This window comes from Staurois parvus, unplaced genomic scaffold (assembly GCF_062004578.1).
Source record: "Staurois parvus isolate SC_StPar_1 unplaced genomic scaffold, SC_StPar_1.0 ptg000017l, whole genome shotgun sequence".
NCBI classification, from domain to species: domain Eukaryota; kingdom Metazoa; phylum Chordata; class Amphibia; order Anura; family Ranidae; genus Staurois; species Staurois parvus.
The window spans coordinates 2,772,767-2,794,925 of NW_028317813.1; the positions used below are offsets into that span (position 1 = coordinate 2,772,767).

General features: G+C 43.8%; 1 protein-coding gene across 2 annotated transcripts in view; it reads left to right on the forward strand.

Moving 5' to 3' along the window:
• Positions 1-579: 579 nt before the first annotated feature.
• Positions 580-22,159, forward strand: part of LRRC63 (leucine rich repeat containing 63) — an 82,118-nt gene continuing 60,538 nt past the window's right edge. The window contains exon 1 of one of the 2 annotated variants that reach the window (XM_089681562.1): positions 580-685. The gene's annotated coding sequence lies outside the window, so the exon portion shown is untranslated. Of the gene's footprint in view, positions 686-16,744; positions 16,932-22,159 lie in introns of those variants that run through there. The other variant, XM_089681571.1, reaches the window with a different exon arrangement.

The following is a 22,159-nucleotide window of genomic DNA, read 5'->3' on the forward strand; positions in this document are numbered from 1 at the left end:
CCACCATACAGTAGCAATCTCCCCCCCACCCTGGTGAAAGAGAAGACTCCCCTTCACAGTTCTGGACATCCTCAGGAACAAGAGTCAGGCATACACCATCAAGCAGCCCACAGCCTCTCTCAGATCCCACCTGGTCCCCATGCTGCATGTGTCCCATCTTCCATCCCTTCTTTCAGGGGGGCGGTGCTGCCCCCCTGAAAAATGCCACCCTAGGCAAATGCCTTGTGGTAAATACTCCCCAGCTTTTGAGCTCTGTAAAATTGATTGGGCAATTGTGAAGGCACTAGGATCACTTTTTCCTGAAAGTCGATTACGCTCTGTAAAAATTGACCCAAGGATCATGGAGGCAGCAGCAGCCATGATCCTTGTATAACTCCTTTCTGCTCTAGGATGTTTATATAAGGACTGGAAGTGGTTAAATTGGAATTTCTTCTGTTAGTCCATGGAGCCTTTTCAAACAGTAAAAGGAAATTCGAAAACAAATCCGTTAGTTGGTGAAATGTTCGACGTTCCACAGCTCGCTGCACGTGAGGAGATCAGCAAACATTGTTCCCGCTCATCCAACAGTAGTGGTGTGCGCATGCGTGCCGGATGCCGGACTTGTCTGTGTTGTTCTAGTCAGGTTGCTATGGACTCTCCTCAGAGAGCTTGTCCGGGAAGTAAGGACGGCGCGGAGCGGAGTCAGGTACACGGTGCTCGGTACCTTCACATTAATATCACACCGGTTATCTGTAGTAATAATTACGGGGGACAGAAAAGCGGTGTGAGTGTGCTCAGGAATGGTGTCCGTGTATCCGGAATATGTATGGTCGCTGTGTAGTGAGCCCACGTACTGTACTGTACTCGGCTCCTTCCCTATATAGTACATGGAGGGGATACTAATGACCGGCTCAGTGTACTATTCTCTGGGACATTATACACAGGCAGGAAGTGGCAGCACAATTTCATTATATATATATAAGTCCTATAGCTTTGTACTCTACATTCGGTTGGGGACCGTGCGCAAAACTGCCTGTGTTCCTCACCTGCAGAGAAATGCGTGTCACTTTATGAGATGCACAGGGGGGGGTTTCATTAACGACTTCCCCTCCAGAAGATCTTACCCCCTTTCTGACCAGGCCATTTTTTGCTCTACCGCAGAGCTTTACTTTGCCAATTGTGCAAAATTACCCACATACAAATTTATATCATTTTTTTTCACACAAATAGAGCTTTCTTTTGGTGGCATTTGATTGCTTTTGGAGTTTTTCTTTTTTGCATTATAAACAAAAAAGGCTGATAATTAAAAAAAAACAAAAAAACAGTATTTTTATTTTCTGCTACAAAACATCCAATAAAATTTTTTTAAAAATCTAATTGCTTCATCAATTTAGGCCAAAATGAATTCTACTACATATTTTTGGTTAAAAAAAATCCCAGTAAGCGTATATTGATTGGTTTCTGGGTTTCTGCAATATATACTGGAATATTTATTTATTTTTTCATCTATTTGTTTATTTTATACTAGTAATTGCGTCGATCAGTGATTTATAGCGGGACTGTGATAGTACGGCGGTCATTCTGACACTTTGTGGGAACCAGTGACACTAATCCAGTGAACAGTGTTAATATTATACACTGATCCTGTACTAATGACACTGGTTGGGAAGGGGTAAACATCTAGGAGCTATCAAAGGGTTAGGTGTATGCCTAACAGTGCTTTGTGTATGTGCAGTGTGGTGCTTTTACTAGGGGATGAGCAAGTTTTTATTCCCTGCTTTGCAGGGAAACAAAAACTAGCACATGCCCGCTGACAGGTCACAGCTCAGTATTGTTTACATACCAAGAGCTCTTCCCTGACAGCCTCTTAGCCGATCACATCAATTATTGGCCGGGGCCCGCTGACTGGCTTGTGATGTGTCTAATCACAGCACGGCTGGAGCTGGATCGCGTACTAGGCTACAAACTATAGTATATACACTATATTGTCAAAAGTATTGGGATGTCTGCCTTTACACACACATGAGCTTTAATGGCATTTAAGTCTTAGTCCGTAGGGTTCAATATTGAGTTGGTCCACCCTTTGCAGCTAGAACAGCTTCAACTCTTCTGGGAAGGCTGTCCACAAGGTTTAGGAGTGTCTATGGGAATGTTTGACCATTCTTCAAGAAGTGCATTTGTGAGGTCAGGCACTGATGTTGGAAGAAAAGTCCTGGCTCACAGTCTACCGGGTTGAGGTTAGGACTCTGTGCAGGTCAGTCAAGTTCCTCCATCCCAAACCCGCTCATCCATGTCTTTATGGACCTTGCTTTGTGCACTGGTGCGCAGGTATGTTGGAACAGGAAGGGGCCATCCCCAAACTGTTCCTACAAAGTTGGAAGCATGAATTTGTCCAAAATGTCTTGGCATGCTGATGCCTTAACAGTTCCCTTCACTGGAACTAGGGGGCAAAGCCCAACCCCATAAAAACAACCCCACACCATAATCCCCCCCCCCAAACTTTACACTTGGCACAATGCAGTCAGGCAGGTACCGATTTCCTGGCAACTGCCAAACTCAGACACTTTCATCGGATTGCCAGAAATAGAAGCATGATTTGTCACTCCAGAAACCACGTCTCCACTGCTCTAGAGTCCAGTGGCGATGTGCTTTACACCACTGCATCGGACGCTTTGCATTGCACTTGGTGATAGAAGGCTTGGATGCAGCTGCTCAGCCATGGAAACCCAATCCATGAAGCTCTCTAAGCACTGTTGTCACATGAAGTTTTGAGGTCTTTAGCTATTGACTGCAGACAGTTGGTGACTTCTGCGCACTTTCCGCTTCAACATGGCTGAGTTGCTGTTGTTCTCAGTTTTCACTTCCACTTTATTATAATACTACTAACAGCTGACTGTGCAATATTTAGTAGCAAGGACATTTCACAGATGGACTTATTGCACAGGTGGCAACCTATCACGGTACCACGCTTGAACTCACTGAGCTCCTGAGAGCGACCCATTCTTTCACAAATGTTTGTGGAAGCAGTCTGCATGCCTAAGTGCTTGATTTTATATACCTTTGGCCATGGAGGTGATTAAAACACATGAATCCAATGATTTGGAGGGCTGTCCCAATGTTTTTGGCAATATAGTGTATATTGGAAGTTTTTTTTATACTACTAATGGCAGTAATTAGTGACTTATAATGCGTGCAATAGTGTTGCGGGCATTCTGAACTACTGACACTGAGGGGAACTGACTGACACTGACATCACCAGTGACATTAATACAGTGATTAATGATAATATTATACATTGTCACTGTACTAATGACACTGATTGGGAAGGGGTTTACGTAGGACGATCAAGGGGTTAAATGTGTGCCTCACTATGTGTAAAGTATGCTGCTTTTCCTAAGAGATCTCTTTGTTTCAGAGACAGAGAAACAGAGATTGTTTCCTCTGTACAGAGCCCTGTGTCGATTTTCAACACAAGGCTCTGGGCTGTGATTGCACACAGCTGATCAGCAGGTCCCAGCCGTGAATCATTGGCTGCGACTTGCTGAGAGACACCAGCTGTGTACTATTACAGCAGGTGTCAGCAGGGGCTCATGCATACCTCGAAGCAGGCAGGGACGTACCAGTAGGTCGCTATGCCTGCACGGCCCACCCACCCATAGTACAGTGCAGGTGGGTGGTCCGGAAGCATTTAAAGGAAAAGTTAACCTTTCTGAACATGTTACACCCCATATTAAAGTGTTACTAAACCCAGGACCCTGCATTCACTATCTGGTCTCCCACAGTACACAGAACATGGAAGTGCAATTATTTTAGTAAATATAACCTGCTAATTACCTTTTCTCATCAGCAGTTAGGCAGTCTTGACTTACTAAAACTGAAGCATGCAAAATCTGGTGCAGCTCTGGATAGAAACCAATCAGCTTCCAGGTTTTATTGTGAAAGCTAAATTGGACAAGAAGTTAGAAGCTGATTGGCTGCCATGCACAGCTTCACCAGGTTCTGAGTGCACCAGTTTTAGTAAATCCCCTTCTGTGTGACAGACTGTCAGTGACTCAAACACAGTGTTGACATTGTGCCCCTTGACTTTATTACTGCACCCCCAGATCAGAACGGCTAGACCCGACTCTGCCAGGTGATGCCAACAGGGTTGAATCGTCCATAATTTGATGCATAAATGGGCAGCTTAAAGTGTTACTAAACCCAAGACCGTGTATTCACTATATCTGGTCTCCAACAGTACACAGAACATGGAAATTCAATTATTTTAGTAAATATAAACTGCTAAATACCTTTTCTCATTAGCAGTTCGGCAGTCTTGTGACTTCAGCTGGGCACTGGTTAAAGCTTGTAGGAGGAGTTTTCTTTCTGCTCTAGGAGGATACTGTACCCTCTGGGGCTGACTGACCATTTGGAAACTCGGGCGCTGCCCGAGGGCCGGGGTCAGTAGGGGGCCCCATGAGATGCCCCTGGTACCTTTTTCATAGGCTTTTTTGAGTTTTGGGAAGGACACAGGGGCCCCATGATCCCCTATTGCCCGGGGGCCCCATGAGTTGTCAGTCCGCCCCTGTGTACCCTTGACCTCTTTCTGGACAGTGCTGATTATTTGAACAAGAGGAGGGGCAGAGAAGTCAGGATCAAACAGCCTTTTTACACAATGCAGAGGATTAACCCCTTAGGTTCCACAGTAAGTATAACAAGCATGCTTTACTGCATATACAGACTGATTTTACTGTTGTGGGTTTAGTAACACTTTAAGGGCTCGTTCACACTTGACTTTATTTCAAACTCTTGCCAGACGCCCCTATAGCGTTTGCCAGGCGTTAAACAGGCGTTTGTGAAGTGTTTTTAACGCTCCTCAAACGCTCCCAAAATGCCCTATGCGTGGTTTTGAGGCTGTTGATAGGTGTTTGCCAAGCATTAAACCACACCACAAATGCCTATAATGAAGTTAAATGGTATTAACGCTCCGCAAACGTCTCACAACTGCGTTGCAACCACACCGCAAACGCCTACCAGGCGTTTGAAGAACGGCACCATAGACTTGAATGGGAGGCTTCAAATCCTCCTGACTCAACCTGAGGCGTCAGTTTTGCTGTGATGTGATAATAACGCTTCCGTGTGAACAGCACTGTGTGCTGCCAAGTGCAGAATTTTCATAGGCGTTTGAGAACCATTAAAAAACGCTTCGCAAGTGCCTGTCTGACGCCTGCTGACAAAGCTAGTGTGAATGTAACCTAAGGGTGGAACATGGAACATGTTCAGCATCCTCTCCCTTTCCCACCCAATCTCTCCTCCCGTGATAGCAGGCGGGGGATCTTCTACCCACACCTGCTGTCACAATTTGAAAACCGAGTGGCCGTACAGGGCTCTGCCCACGTGGCTGCATCATTCATTCACAGTTTCCTGTGAATGAATAGACTACAACTACTGTCAGCCATTGCAGCTGATGGCTTATAGTTCTTGCTGAACTGCGAGGGCACTGATGAGTGCTCTTGTAGTTCATTGATCTTCCTGCTCTCAAGTAACTGCCTGCCTGTATCAGAGGTACCTGCAGACAGCTATCCTGGGAATCTGCAGGAGTCTGACATTGCACCCCCGATCTGCTGATCACAGGTGCAATGCTCTGCAGGCCCTTAGAAAAAAATAATTATTGTATATTTTTTTACCTGCAAGAAAATGTTCATATATAATTTTTTTTTCAAAAGGTGAACTAAGCCTTTAATAGTCTATGGGGCCAAAAACACTGCTCCCACATGTCACATGGGAAGAGGCTAGTGCCCTATCAGACAGTGCCAGATGAAGAGGGGACTCAATTTTGTTGCCAGCAGTTTAGACATTAATGGCTGTGTGTTGAGTTATTTTGAGGGGACAGCAAATTTACACTGTTATACAAGATGTACACTCACTACTTTACATTGTAGCAAAGTGTCATTTCTTCAGTGTTGTCACATGAAAAGACAGAATAACATATTTACAAAAATGTGAGGGGTGTACTCACTTCTGTGAGATACTGTGACTCCCATATTCTCCTTGCCGTCACAGATTTCCTTTGTACTGTGACTGAACCTGAAAGCCTGTGTTAGCGACACTTGTATGGCTGCAGATTGCTTTCTTGGCATATACAGTATTTGTTGTCACTGTCACAGTACAGTGGAGATGAGGTTGTGATATGTGGCAGTCATCCGAAAGTGAATACAACATGGCCAAGTGCTTGTAAATTCAGAGTTTTCCAGGATTTTTTTTTATCATGGAGCAGACTCTCTTGTTTAGGTCTCATTCAGACTAGCATTGACACCCTTTCTGTGCACTTTTTTTTGCATCTGCTTGCACCCTTTGAGCTGCATGCGGGCAGCTTATAGAAGTAGATGCAGGCGCATCGGCTGCATGGACACATTCAAATTTGACATGCATGGAGGAGCAGGTGCACGGATCTGAATGCAGACGTGTTCAGATCCGTACACCAGCTCCTGCATGCATGTCAAATTATGACATGCAGCTGTGTCTGTGCAGCTACTGCGTATGCATCCACTTCTATCGACTGCCTGTATGCAGCTCCAAGGTGGATACAGATGCAGAAAAAGCAGCTCGGCAAGTAGAACGGGTGTCAGGGCCCATCTAAATGAGCCTTTACTGGTTTGTACTGCTATTGACTTTAACCAACTTTAGCTTTTCTCCTTACACCTTAACTGGCTGCACTGGCCACTACTGACAACTACTGGATCTCAGTTCTTCTGTGTCCCCAATTTATTCCTTAACCACTTGCCTACTGGCCACTTATACCCCCTTTGTGCCCAAGCCAATTTTCAGCTTTCAGTTCTGTCGCACTTTGAATAAGAATTGCGCGGTTCTGCAACATTGTACCCATTTGAAATTTTTATCATTTTTTTCACACAAATAGCGATTTCTTTTGGTGGTATTTAATTGCCACTTAGTGTTTTATTTTTTGTGCTATAAACAAAAAAAGAGCAAAAAATTTGAAAAAAAAAAAGTTTTTCTTAGTTTCTGTTTTAAAATTTTGCAAACAGGTAATTTTTCTCCTTCACTGATGTGTGTTGATGAGGCTGCACTGATGGGCACTGATAGTTCGCACTGATGGGCATTGATGAGGTGGCGTGGATAGGCAGCACTGATGTGCACTGATAGGCTGCACTGATAAGGTGGCACTGCTGGGAGGCACTGCTGGGCACTAATGGGAGGCACTGGTGGGTGGCACTGCTGGGCGGCACTGCAGGGCACTGATCATCAGTGCCGATCTCCTCTTTGACAGCGTGAGGAAAGTGCTGCCGGAAACTGTATTTACTCCGTGACCTGCCGTGTCATTGGACACAGCTGATCACGGCCTTTTACCTCATCACGTGATTAGCTGTATCCGTAGGACAGAGCGATCATGGAGATTGCTGGGTGCGCACCCCTGGGGGCGTGTTCTGGGAAGACGTCACATGACACCCTCCCAGAACTGGGTAACCAGGCTGTAGCCGTCATTCGGCTATAGCGCAGTTACCAAGTGGTTAAAATATGTTTTGCCTTGTGTAATACTCCAGTAACCGTAGTGTAAGCTTTACCACCTTCTGTATTCTCCCTTAAAGCTTAATGGACTGCAAGCTCTCCCACCTTGTGTAAACTCCCTTATATCTTAAAAGAGTGTAAACGCTTCCACCTTGTGTATCCGCCCTTTTGATCTAATAGAGCGTAAGCTCTTCATCCTTTTGCATCTTCACTTATGCCCAAATATATTACAAGCTCTTACACCTTATCCCCCTATTTGTTGCAAGCTCTTTCATCTCAGGTAGCCTCCCTTATACACTAATTGTAACCCTTTCCAAATTCTGTATCTTCCCTTATGTCCAAATAGATTACAAGCTCTTCTGCCTTCTGTATCCTCCCTTGTATCATAATAGATTGTAAGCTCTTCCACCTTCTATATCATCCCCTATATCCCAATAGATTGTACCGTATGCCTTTCTGCTTCTAAAATGACAAATGTTTTGCATGATTGCTATCATATGGGAAGTGGAGAGCATACCTGGCAGTGTGCAACACTCAACTCTCTGAAAAAGGAAATCTTAGCACAAGATGTTTGTGGGAGACAGTCATAGAGAACAGGGTGGTGTACCATGGTGCTACTAATAACGTAAGGCACCAAATGGTACTAGATGTAACGAACTGCCTGACCTCTGTTCATGCTCAGTTTTTCTCAGTCCTCTGCTTCATTCGCCTGCTGGAGTGATATGATATACCCATTAATTTGAGGTATTGTGGATTGTGTATTTTTCCTCTTAGTCACCGACAATGCAGTAATGAGGGCCTGAGTGGTCAGTTGTCAGGTCCCACTACTGTCACTTTTTTGGGCACAGAGAGCCTTCACCCAGTGTAGATGCCCAAAAGAGTGACTTGGCTGTCTCTTTTTTTCTTTGACCTGGCAGGTATGTGAAGCAGTAGAAGAATCAAGAAAAGGCAAGTATAGGCAATGAGTGGACATGCATGGGCAAAGCACAGGTTCACCTATTACATGTTCAGGAACATGTGACTCACTTTATTTACAGTGCTGGACAGATCAACTCTGTCATATTAGAGAGGTCATAGCACAGTGTAAGATACAAATGCAGCTACTCATAGCTTACATAGGGCTTTCCTTTCACTCCCAGCAGTTGATGGAGAGATGTGAAATACTAGACAAAAGGCAAGTATATGCATTTGGGGTGGTCTGCAATAACCTGAATCTGTTTTTTCACCCTGCACGGGCAAAGTTAATTTTAAGGTGTCCAGGGAGCCAATTTTGACAGGACCCTTGCTCCACAGATCTTGTTAGTTGCAGCAGGAAACCCAGACCCCTTCCTACCCACACTATAGCAGCTCTAGTTAAACTAATGCAAAAACCAGGATACAGTATGTAAACCCGCACCTGTCTTCTGATTGTCCATTCTGGCTGTCTGTCAGAGCCCAGAGTCAGGATTATAGCCAAATCCCAATAGTAAAGGTAGTATTATGACTGCAGTGGGAGTGCCATGTGGGAGTGAATGGCACACATCAGCTACTGTAATATTGTAGTTGGAGTATAATGTAATCCAACATCTGAATAGGTCCCACTTATGGCAACACTTTGTAGATGCTATGGTGTTTGTAATAGAGAGCGTAAAGGAAGAGAATAGAATTCTCTGCCGATGACATTGGAGCTTCATACAATAGTTGTAGCCAGAAAACCTGCAAGCTTTCCCCTGGACATTCACCAGGCCCTAGTCTTCTGCCAAGAGTGCCTTGCTATCAATGCACAGTCTATGTGCCTTAAGTAATTCAACCTCTATATGTGTTTCTAAATTGAGTCCTTATGCCAGTCAGTTTTCTGCTCTTTTCAACTAGCTTTCAATTACAAGAACTACACAGATCAAGCCAACTGATAATCAAACATTTCAATCAAAGCCACAAAGCAGTCAAAACTGGTTTGTGATGGTTTGCCTTGAGCTGTTTTATTGCTTTGTGATTGAAGATGGCTGTAGTTACTTTAAATTACTGTGTATTGCCAGCATGAGAACTTATTACTGGATAAAAAATAAATTGGGACCCCAATACTGACCTATGAATTTCATATTTAGGTGCACAGGCATAGAGCATTGGATGTTTAACATCAGATTCCTATAACTGATGTACGATGACAAAAAAATACAGAGGTCATTGGGTTTCCTAATGTTTGAATAAATGCCTGATGTTTCACTAATTCCTAATGCAATCTTCTGTTTTTTATGTGTGTTTTAGGAAATCATAACTGATTGATTAAACTAGTAAACAGTAATGTATTGATGCAGTAAAGTGGAAGTGTCACCTCATCTAATAAAGGTAATTTAAACAGATTTTTTAAAATCTAAGCTTAATGTTTCAACAGATAACTTAATGATTGAGCCCCATAAATATTATTATTAATAATAAATAAAAATGATCCCTTTATGGCCTCTTTGCCATATGAGAATACAAATTATACAACTTATGCATGCAATAGGCAACCTGCTGTCTTTCTGTAAGGGCTTGTTCACACTCTCAGCGGTAACCTACATCTTTTCACACTGTGTAGAAATGGGTCACAGCTAGGAAACATAGAAAATAATTGTTTTCTATGTGTCCGATTCACAAGGAACACTGGTGTGATGTGCAGGGCAGTGAGCTGTGGTAAAATGCAATGTATCTGCATCTTACCACAGCACACTGAATGGCTTTGCATGTCACCACACAGCAGTGCAACATGCCATTTTACCGTGACAGAAAGCAAATACAGCCTGGGGCTGTAGGGAATTGAAACATCCTCAATTGGGACACAAAGAGCAATGAAAATCTGACAGAAGTTTACCTCTACCCCATTGTAATCAAAGATAAATAAAATGTATTGTTTTAGATTGACTCTAAATTAAATCCATCATGACCAGCCCCACCAATAATGAAAGTGCTTAAAGTATAACTGAAGGAAAACCTTTTTTTAGTTTTGGAATGAGTGGAGAGGGATTAGAACCCGTCAGGTTTTATATCTGTCTGTACCCCCTTTAAGGAGATTCACCCTCTATATTTGTCCTGTTTACCATTATCATTGAAAGTGAAACTAACAAAAATTCCAAATTTTGGGTTATTTCCAGAAAAGTAATAAAGGGGATATCTTCCAATGGGGACACTAGTTCTGGTGATCTGGGGGTCCTCATAGGATTCTCTTAGTTTGCAGGGATTTCCTTCCAATTCCTGTTTTGGCTATGGGACAGGAAGTAAAGGGAAATCTCCAAAATTTCTCACATTTGGCGAAATAAAAATCTGACAAGGGTTATAACCCTTCCTTACTGTATCCAAAATGAAAAAAAAAGTTTTACCTATAGTTCTACTTTAACCTGTTCCCGACCGCGCTATAGCTGAAAGACGGCTACAGCACGGTTGGCTAGTTCTGAGAGGGCGTCCATGGACGTCCTCCCAGAACCGTCACCCCCCGCGCGCCTCCCTGGGGTGCACACTGTGCGTGATCTGTGATCGCTGTGTGCTTCGGACACAGCTGATCACATGACTATGGAACAGGCCAATCACAACCGCTTTTACCATATGAACAGCTGTGTCCATTCACAGCTGATCATCGAGTAAATAGGAAATGCCGGTTATCAGCAGTCCTCTCCTTATGCTGACAGCGTGTGAGGAGAGGAGAGCCGGTAAGTGGCATTTCGCAGGGGGACATCTATACTGATCTTCAGGGCACTGATCATCAGTGTCCTGGTGATCAGGGTAGCCCCATCAGTGCAGCCAATAGTGCCCATCTGTGCTGGCAATCAGGGCTCCTAAGTTAATTAGTTCCACCTATCAGTGACACCCATCCATGCCGCCTAACAGTGCCCATTAGTGCTGTCTATCAATGTCAATCAAAGCCGCCTAACAGTGCCCATCAGTGCCACCTATCAATGACCATCAGTGGTGCCTATCAGTGCCATCTACCAGTGCCCATCAGTGCCATCTAACAGTGCTCATAAATGCTGCCCATCAGTGCCTCCTAACTACCAACCAGTACTGCCCATCAGTGCCGCCTAACTGCCCATCAGTGCCACCTAGCAGTGCAGCCTCATCAGTGCCCATCAGTGCAGCCTATGAGTGCCCATCAGTAACTCCTCATCAGTACCCGTCAGTGAAGCCGATCAGTGCCCATCAGTGAAGGAGGAAAATTACTTATTTACAAAACTTTATAACAGAAACAAAGAAAAACTTTTTTTTCCAAAATGTTTGGTTTTTTTTAGTTTGTTTAGCAAAAAATAAAAACCCCAGTGGAAAGTTCTATTTGTCTCAACAAAATTAGAAAACTTTAGTTTGGGTACTGTGTTGCATGACTACGCAATTGTCATTCAAAGTATGAGAGCGCTGAAAGCTGAAAATTGGTCTGGGCAGGAAGGGGGTAAAAGTGCCCGGTAGGCAAGTGGTTAATCTGGTTGAGCCCATTACAATAATTTTGTACATCTGTTTTAGATTTAGTAACAACAGTGTAGCACGGGGCCTCCCTTACTAGTTATAAATGATTTAAGATATAGTGAATTTAGGTAGTCTGTTCATTCTAAATTGTTGGTAAATCTAAAGGAGATTGTACGAGAAAGCTTAATTACTCAGTAATGCCACTGAAATGTTATCTGCTTAGGGCCATGATACAACATAGTCGGAGAGAGAAACCTACCTGGTTCTGCCAGCAAATGAGACACCACAGGAGCAACAGGATGCCTTGTTGGTGGTAACAGGATCTCTAGTGCGACATGGCAAGGTGCACATTGCAAAACAAGAAATGTTACCAGATGTCCCATCTGTCATCAGCTTATGTCATGTTACACCAATGGCTAGAGGAAATCATTACAGTAACTTTGTTTTACCTATAATTTAAAATACAAATCCTACCTTAAACTGAAACAAGATAGAGGAATAGCCCATGACAGCTTTATAACAAGCATTGCAATTCATGCATTAGAACTTTCATCATGAACTAGGTATCTAGCCTGAAAAAAACAGGAATCCTATAATAAATTAGGAACATGCCTCTTCAATTTTAGGAATGTTTTAATATTTTTAGAATATTTAAAGATGTAAAATGTTTAGGTTTACTTTTAAAATCTGTTCTAAACCCTGCTGTGAAAAGAATAGCTCAGCCCATCTTTTTAAAAAAATAAAAGCTTTAGATCCTAGTACACTGGATGTTAGCCCCTGTGCCTGAGAATCCAGTGTTTTAGTGCAGGTGCACCGTCCAGTACCACTGCTGGTAACATGCAAAAGTCCATGAGATGCTGAAAGCTGCTGTGACTGGATGGGGCCAGACAGTATACCGAGTGGCACTAATGTTTAGGGCACAGGGACGAATGCTCAAAACGTTTGTACCATGCGGTACACTGTCCAGCTGCAGCAGCTTTCAGCCTCATAGACTTTTACAGGCTGCCAGCAGTGGGGCTGGATAGCGCGCCTGTTTTCTGCCTGCACTTCATTCTCAGGGATAGGGCCTAACCTCCCGGCATGCATGTTGCCTTACCTGTATGTTGTAACTATTTACATTTTAAATGTCTTGTTAACGTTTCATTGCATTTTACCATGGTATATGGACCATATAGGAATAAATATGTACAGTAATCATGTCTGTACATACATCTTTCTGTCTGTCTTATAATGCTGTCAATAATATAAAACATCTTTGATACAAACCTACAGTATTCCTCGCCCACTTTTTCTCGCAAGTTACATACATATTCTGCACTGTGACCACATCCTGTTCTCTGAAGCCTAAATTAAAATCCAATAGCTACTTATATTCATCTAGTGCTATATCACATTTAAAACTCTAAAATTCATTGTGTTTGTATTTTTATAGTAAGTACAACCCTTAGACGATTTAGGGGAGAATTTGACCCTTTACATTTTTGATAAATGTAGTTGAGCAGTATTTCCAAAACATTGGTTGGTGGTACAACACCACCACAAACTTTGCAATGTCTTAGCCCTTTCACACTGGTGCACTTAAAAACACATTTTGGAGAATTGAATATTGTCTTTTTAATGTGTATTTGATACATTTTCTGGTTGCCTGTGAAATATGGACCTTTGAAAAATGGACATGTACCTGAAAACGTGCATCAAAAATGCAAACACGGTGCGTTTTTTAATGTGTTTTTGATGTATTTCCCATGGATTTCAATGGGCAGTGCAGTTTTGGTGTCAGGGACTGCAGGTCTCGCCACGGCGCATAAGTCTGCGCATGTGCAGATTGCCTAGGCACACTAATCTGCAGGCACTGGGACCTGGGCGTCCCAATGACGGTGCAGGGCGCACTATGTAAACTGGCCAGGCGGTGATCAGATTGTTGCAAGGTCTACTTCCTGTTCCTGAAGTACGTCCCTTTTGCCGATCCTGCTTGTCCTGAATTGTGTTTACCTTCTCCTGCTCTGACCCCCGGCTCGTCCCTGACTACTCTTTTGGCTGTTGTTATATTATTACTGGACCTCCCGTTGCTGAACCTTGGCTCGTGACCCGGCTACTCTCTATCTTCTGCTTGGTACCTACCTGCCTCCACTGTTACCGACCCGGCTAGTCTGACTACGCTCACTCCTGACTGTCATCCATCCATCCCGCTCGGGACCTGGACTTGCCAGCCTCTTCACTTCAGGCTCACCCCTGGCACATACCCCTCTACCACAGGTGGGTGCACTCAGGGGTCGTGACCTGGTTTCAGTCTTGCACCAAGTCCATCCCCACCATCAGGCGCTCTGGTGATAAGGCAGACTGGGACTTAGACTCCGCATCCTTGGGAATCCCGTTCTGTGAATCACTAGAGATCCCGCTGGGCAGTGTCTGACAGTACCTTGCGGCCATGACTGAGCCTGGAAGGGGAACTTCCCCACTGAATGACATATGTCGACATTTGGTGATCCTCACAGAGGGGGTTAGGGCCCTCCAGGAGGGTTATACAGAATTGGGTGACTATATACAGACCTTTGCCACACCTACCAGGCAGTCTGGAGAAACACCTGAGGAAACACTAGTTTCGATACCTGCACCGGAACCCCGTGTTCCCACACCGGAACGTTTTAATGGGGATCGAGGTACAGTTGCAAGAAAAAGTATGTGAACCCCTTAGGATTACGTGGAGTTTTGCATGAATTGGGCATAAAATGTGCTCTGAACGTCATCTAAGTCACAACAATAGAAGAACACAGTCTGCTGCACATAATACTACACAAACATTAGATGTTGCCATGGTTTAATTGCACATAACATGTAAACATTCACAGTGCAGGGAGGAAAAAGTATGTGAGGCCCTAGCTTAATGACTTCTCCCAGAGCTAATTGGAGCCAGGAGTGAGCCAACCTTGACTCCAATCAGTGTGATAATATTGGATGTGTTACTGACAGCTGTCCTGCCCTTAAAAAACACACACCTGTTTTGGGTTTACTGGTTTCAAGAAGCACTGTCTGATGTGAACCATGCCTCGCAGAAAAGAGCTCTCAGAAGACCTACGATCAAGAATTGTTGACTTGCATGAAGCTGGAAAGGGTTACAAAAGTATCTCCAAAAGCCTTGATGTTCATGTGTCCACAGTAAGACAGACTGTCTACAGATGGAGAAAGTTTAGCACTGTTGCTACTCTCCCTAGGCGTGGTCGTCCTGTAAAAATGACTGCAAGAACACAGCGCAGAATGCTGCATGAGGTAAAGAAGAATTACAGAGTGTCAGCTAAAGACCTACAGAAATATCTGGCACATGCTAACATTTTTGTTGACACATCTACAATAAGGAAAACATTAAACAAGAATGGAGTACATGGGAGGACACCACGGAGGAAGCCATTGCTGTCCAAAAAGAATATTGCAGCACGTTTGAAGTTTGCAAAAGAGCACCTGGATGTTCCACAGCACTACTGGCAAAATATACTGTGGACAGATGAAACCAAGTTTGAGTTGTTTGGGAAGAACACACAACACTATGTGTGGAGAAAAAAAGGCACAGCACACCAACATCAAAACCTCATCCCCACTGTAAAACATGGCGAAGGGAGCTTCATGGTTTGGGGCTGCTTTGCTGCCTCATGGCCTGGACGGATTGTTGTCATTGATGGGAAAATGAATTCCAGAGTTTATCAAGACATTTTGCAGGAAAATGTACGACCATCTGTCCGCCAACTGAAGCTCTGCAGAGGATGGGTGATGCAACAGGACAGTGACCCAAAGCATACAAGTAATTCAACAAAACAATGGCTGCAACAGCACAGAATACGTCTTCTGGAGTGGCCCAGTCAGAGTCCTGACCTCAACCCGATTGAAATGCTGTGTCGTGACCTTAAGAGAGCGATTCACACCAGACATCCCAAGAATATTGCTACACTGAAACAGTTTTGTGAAGAGGAGTGGTCCAAAATGGTCCAGATCGTTGTGCAGGTCTGATCTGCAACTACAGGAAACGTTTGGTTGAGGTTATTGCTACCAAAGGAGGGTCAACCAGTTATTAAGTCCAAAGGTTCACACACTTTTTCCTCCCTGCACTGTGAATGTTTACATGTTATGTGCAATTAAACCATGGCAACATCTAATGTTTGTGTAGTATTATGTTCAGCAGACTGTGTTCTTCTATTGTTGTGACTTAGATGACGTTCAGAGCACATTTTATGCCCAATTCATGCAAAACTCCACGTAATCCCAAGGGGTTCACATACTTTTTCTTACAACTGTAGATTCAGGAGTTTCCGTAATTCCTGCCAGTTATACTTCGACCTCCAGCCTCGAACGTTTTCGTCAGAAACCGTGAGGGTTGGGTTCATTATTTCCTTACTACAGGATGAACCCCAAACCTGTGCCCACCAACTACTAGAGAACCGAGACCCATAGTTAGGAACGGTAACGTCGTTTTTTAAAGCAATGGCGCTTTTGTATGACGACCCGCAGCAGGCCACAACGGCCGAGATGTCCCTACATACACTGAGGCAAGGTCACCGAGCAGTGGAAGACTACGCAGCTGAATTCAGGCATTGAGGTAGTAACACTCAATGGAATGAGGCGGCCCGGCATCACCAGTTTCGCATGGGTTTAGCTGAACCGTTGAAGGACGAGCTGGCCTGAGTAGACATGCCCGATACTCTTGAGGGCCTAATAACCTTATCCCCTCATGTTTTGCATTGTATTGGTATTGTTCTGTCACATGTTCTGTCTCCCTTTGTAATGTACAGCGCTGAGCGAACTATTGGCGCTTTATAAATACTGTATAATAATAATAATAATAATCTATTCAGATTGACCGCCGGTTGCGGGAACGCAGGCGGGAGAGGTACAACCAAGATCAGAGACGAACCAGGCAACCATCTCATGTTGCAGCCCAGCCTAAGTCCCTACGGGTCAACTGGAATCAGGAGTTCGCGGATACATCGGGATTTGGGCCATCAGGAAGGATTCGGCCTCCACTTACGTCTGAGGAGCGCCAGAGGCATCAGGTAAACCGTCTTTGCCTCTATTGTGGGGAAGCAGGCCATGTAGTACGTACCTGTCCAGCCAAGATGAGTAAGTGTTCTGCTGTGCTTTCTACAGTTACTTCTAAGAATGGGAACAACATCAGTTATTTAGCAGTGCCTATTTCACTTCAGCTGCTGAGGAGAACTGTGGTAACCACGGCAATTGTAGACTCTGGAGCATGTAGCTGCTTTATAGATCTGGACTTCGCAGCTCAGCAGCAGATCCCCTTACAAACGAAAGAGGTGGGTTTAAATATATTTTTAGCTGACGGATCCCGTATTAGGTCAGGGGTGGTGGACCGTGAAACCCCACCTATTTGCACTACAGTGGCAAACCATCACCAGGAGTTCCTCCGCCTGGATGCCATTGCTTCCCCTCTGTTTCCGGTTATCCTGGGACTCCCTTGGTTACAAGCCCACGATCCGCAGATTGATTGGAAGGCGGGATCAATTTGCTTCCAGTCGCTGTATTGCCAGCAGCATTGCCTCCCTAGGACGCCCCCGGCGCCGCAGGCCCTGCTATGTCTGGATGCGGATGCAGAATTGGCCCAAGTCATTCCTTCGGCCTACCATAGCTACTTGGATGTGTTCAGCAAGCGGGGGGCAGATGTCCTGCCCCCGCACCGAACATATGACTGCCCGATTGATCTGCTCCCAGGTTCGGAAATACCATTTGGGCAGATATTTCCTCTGTCTGAACGGGAGTCTAAAGGAGTATATTGACGAGAGCCTCCACAAGGGGTTCATTCGGCCCTCCACATCACCAGCTGGGGCTGGCATTTTCTTCGTGGAGAAAAAAGACATCCCTACGACCCTGTGTAGACTACAGAGACTTGAATAAAGTGACTGTCAAGAATCGTTACCCACTACCTCTGGTCCCTGAACTTTTTCAAAGATTGAAGTCAGCTTCCATCTTTACTAAGCTGGATTTGAGGGGTGCATACAATCTAGTCCATATCAGAGAGGGGGACAAATGGAAAACAGCATTCCATACCAGGTTCGGGCATTTTGAATATTTGGTCATGCCCTTCGGCCTATGTAACACGCCTGCCACTTTCCAGCACTTCATAAACGACGTGTTTAGGGACTATCTGGACATCTTCGTTGTCGTCTACCTGGACGACTTCCTGATTTTTTTCCCCGTCATTGGAGGTCCATAGAGGTCACGTGAGGTGTGTGTTGGAACGGCTCCGCCAACACGGCCTATATGCCAAGACAGACAAGTGCTGTTTTGAACAGCATAGTATTTCTTTTTTGGGTCTGACCAGCTCCACCACGGGAATAGCCATGATCCCCAAAAGGTCTCGGCGATCTTAGATTGGCCAGTACCTACTGACAAAAAGGCGGTCCAACGCTTCACTGGCTTTGCAAACTTTTATAGGAAGTTTATTAAAAACTTTTCAGGCCTGGTTTCCCCAATTACCCAGTTGACCAGACAGGGGGTCCGTTTTCAGTGGACATCGGAAGCGCAGGAAGCATTCACGGCTTTAAAGAGGTTGTTCACTGAGGCCCCTATCCTGAGCCATCCTGACCCATCATTGCCCTATATCCTGGAGGTGGATGCGTCTGAGAATGCAGTTGGGGCAATTCTGTCGCTGAGGAAGGGCATTAAGGAGCTCATGCACCCGGGGGCCTTTTTCTCTAGAAAACTGACTTCCGCAGAAAGGGATTATGATATCGGGGACCTGGAACTTCTGGCGATCAAGGTAGCACTAGAGGAATGGAGGTATTTACTAGAAGGGGCAGTACACCCAATATTAATATTTACAGACAACAAGAATCTAGAATATTTGAGGACAGCAAAGCGCTTAAGACCACGTCAGGCCAGGTGGGCACTCTTCTTTTCGCGATTTGCCTTTCACATCACCTATAGGCCAGGGTAAAAAAATACTAAGCCCGATGCGCTTTCCCACATGTTCGGGGACCCTGAAGAGACACCCAGACCTGACACCATCCTATCCTCGGGAAATTTTTTGATCCTACAATCTGAGCTCTGCTCTAAACTGCAGACCGCATCCGTAGGTATGCCAGGTCCACCCGGTGTTCCCTTAGTGAATAGGGAGGGACTTCTTTGGAAAGAGGGTCAGAGTGTGGTTCCCGAGGAAACCCATACTTTGGTACTTGGATACTGACACGACCACCCGTTAGCAGGACATTTTGGAGTACGCAAGACCCTGGAACTGTTGCAGCGTACCTTTTGGTGACCCAATATGGCCAAAGATTGCGAGTCATATGTTAAGACTTGCACCATTTGCCAGAGGAATAAATCTACTAGGAACAAGGCCTGGGGCCTATTACGCCTATTACCAATACCTGACAGACCATGGAGTATGATCTCCATTGACTTTATTGTGGAACTTCCACCCTCCCAGGAACACACAGCAATCTTTGTGATTGTAGACCGGTTATCCAAGATGGCCCATTTTGTACCTTTAAAAAACACACCCACGGCCCCTGAGACAGCACAGGTTTTTATCAGGGAGGTGGTGAGACTCCATGGGATCCCCAAGGATATTGTGTCAGGTAGGGGGGTTCAGTTTACATCCAGATTTTGGAAGGCTCTATGTGAGATGCTTGGGATTAAGCTATTGTTCTCCTCTGCATATCACCCACAAACCAATGGCCAGACAGAGTGAACGAATCAGACCCTAGAGCAGTACCTCAGGTGCTATACCACCTTTCTCTAAGACGACTGGTTGACCCTCCGGCCACTAGCGGAGTTCGCGTATAACAACACGAGTCATTCCGCTACAAAACAAGCTCCCTTCTTCGCGAATTATGGGTTCCATCCCGTATTCTTACCGGATCTGATTCCGGAAGTCACGGTCCCGGCCGCGCAGGACATGTTAAGCTTTATGGTGTGAATCCTTGTGAGCTATTATGAATCCAATGGGTGTTTTAAATAATAATTATATACTAATCTTTAATGTATGGTGCGCTGGCACTTGCACAAACTCACTTGGTGGTGTCAAATCAATATAAATGGTATTTTTAGTGCCGCGCTCCTATTATTGTGCATATATATCTCTAAATCCACTCTATACTTGTTAAACTCAATCAATGAATATATAATTCAAGTGTAAATCATAATAATAATCATGAGTGATAAGCCATAAATTAATCAATGCGATAAAGTTATTACCAGTGAATTACCAATACACACATCATAACCTAGATGTGTGTGATGAAAATAGTGAAACCTTAATCTAATGTGAATATTAGGTGAATATTTATAATACATATAATTAGTACCATTCTAATTATATACAATCAATCCAGTAATAATTGTGCAACTATACACTCCCATGTGCACGTGCATAGGTGTAATAAGTAAATAAATTAATTAAATAAAAGTCTTTGTGAAAAAGTGCCAAAGTGAGGGTGATTCCTTGTTTCCTCTCGTCAGGTGCCTTATGATCTTCCTATGCGCTCACCTTTATGTTTGCCTGAAAAAATTCAGGCAAATACGCTTTTTGATCCTTCCAGGATCGATGGATAAAAGCTCTGTAATATAGATGTGCCAAGGTGTGGATGTAGGTACTCCTGTACTCTCCTCTTTCTCCTTTATTCCACTGCTCATGTGTCAGTTGTGAGACCAGCTTTATCTCCTTATTCCCCTCCAGGGGTCATCTCCTTCATCATTCAATATAATTATCATTTTCCTAAAATTGGAAAATGATAATTATATTGAAAGCAATCCTCATCCTATGTTGATTTGGTAGGCTTCAGATCAAATATTGTAGCTTGTAAGCATGAGTATGTAGAAGCTACAATATTTGATCTGAAGCCTACCAAATCAACATAGGATGAGGATTGCTTTCAATATAATTATCATTTTCCAATTTTAACAAAGTATATCTATATCTAATATTTATACTTATTTTATTAATTTTTTAATATACATTTTAATATATTCTTTATATATTTTTTAATATTTCATAATAACTTTTTATTACTATAGATGTGCGAGTAGACAATATTTAGTATCTGTAATAAGCTTAGCACAAAATAGGGTGCATAATTAATCCTGTAATTATTAAATAAGTTGAGAGTGAAGTGAGAGCTATACACATTACCTAGATTAGGATGGTTGATAAATGACATGTTAGGGGCTTTGATATAAGTGTTTGCACCAACATTAATAGAAATGTATTTAATTTATTTTATATTTGTTGTACTAGCATAAATATCAGGGGGTTTTATATTTATTTATGTTTTGAGATGTAATAAAGATTGTACATATTTGTAAAGTTAACCTGCAGCAAGATATATACACAGCTTTATATTAAGTAATTCGTGATTAGCAATAGGAGAGATGGATTACAGCTGACCCGAGTAGCCACGTCTGACAGACAGATCTATCCCTGCACTCAAGTGGTTTTGTACGGACAGACACTGAGTTGCAGTGAAGGCACAAAAATCAACTAGAAAATGGCCGCGCCCATGTGGGCTTCACAAAGATGGCGGCCGAGCAATATATATATGGGCAATTACTAGTCGTGGCATCCAATCATTATCCCCCTGATGAAGTCACGTGACCCTGTGACGCAACGCGTAGGGGAGGGGCTCTGACGTCACGACGTGGTAGCGGTGAGGCTCGGTAATTCCGACTGCAGACAGAGGCAGGCAGGGAGGGAGAGCAGAGATTGAGGATTGCTCACCCAGGATTTCTATATGATATATTTGCCGCCCTGTACCACCAAGGAAATGCATCTAGCTGTGTAATACCGCTACAGGCAGAAATAAACTTCCATCATTTTAAAGGATAAGGCACTATCGTTTGTTTTATTTTCTCTATATCTGACCCCTAAATTGCATATGGGTGAGAGGAGGAAATGAGAAGGAGATGACCCCTGGAGGGGAATAAGGAGATAAAGCTGGTCTCACAACTGACACATGAGCAGTGGAATAAAGGAGAAAGAGGAGAGTACAGGAGTACCTACATCCACACCTTGGCACATCTATATTACAGAGCTTTTATCCATCGATCCTGGAAGGATCAAAAAGCGTATTTGCCTGAATTTTTTCAGGCAAACATAAAGGTGAGCGCATAGGAAGATCATAAGGCACCCGACGAGAGGAAACAAGGAATCACCCTCACTTTGGCACTTTTTCACAAAGACTTTTATTTAATTAATTTATTTACTTATTACACCTATGCACGTACACATGGGAGTGTATAGTTGCACAATTATTACTGGATTGATTGT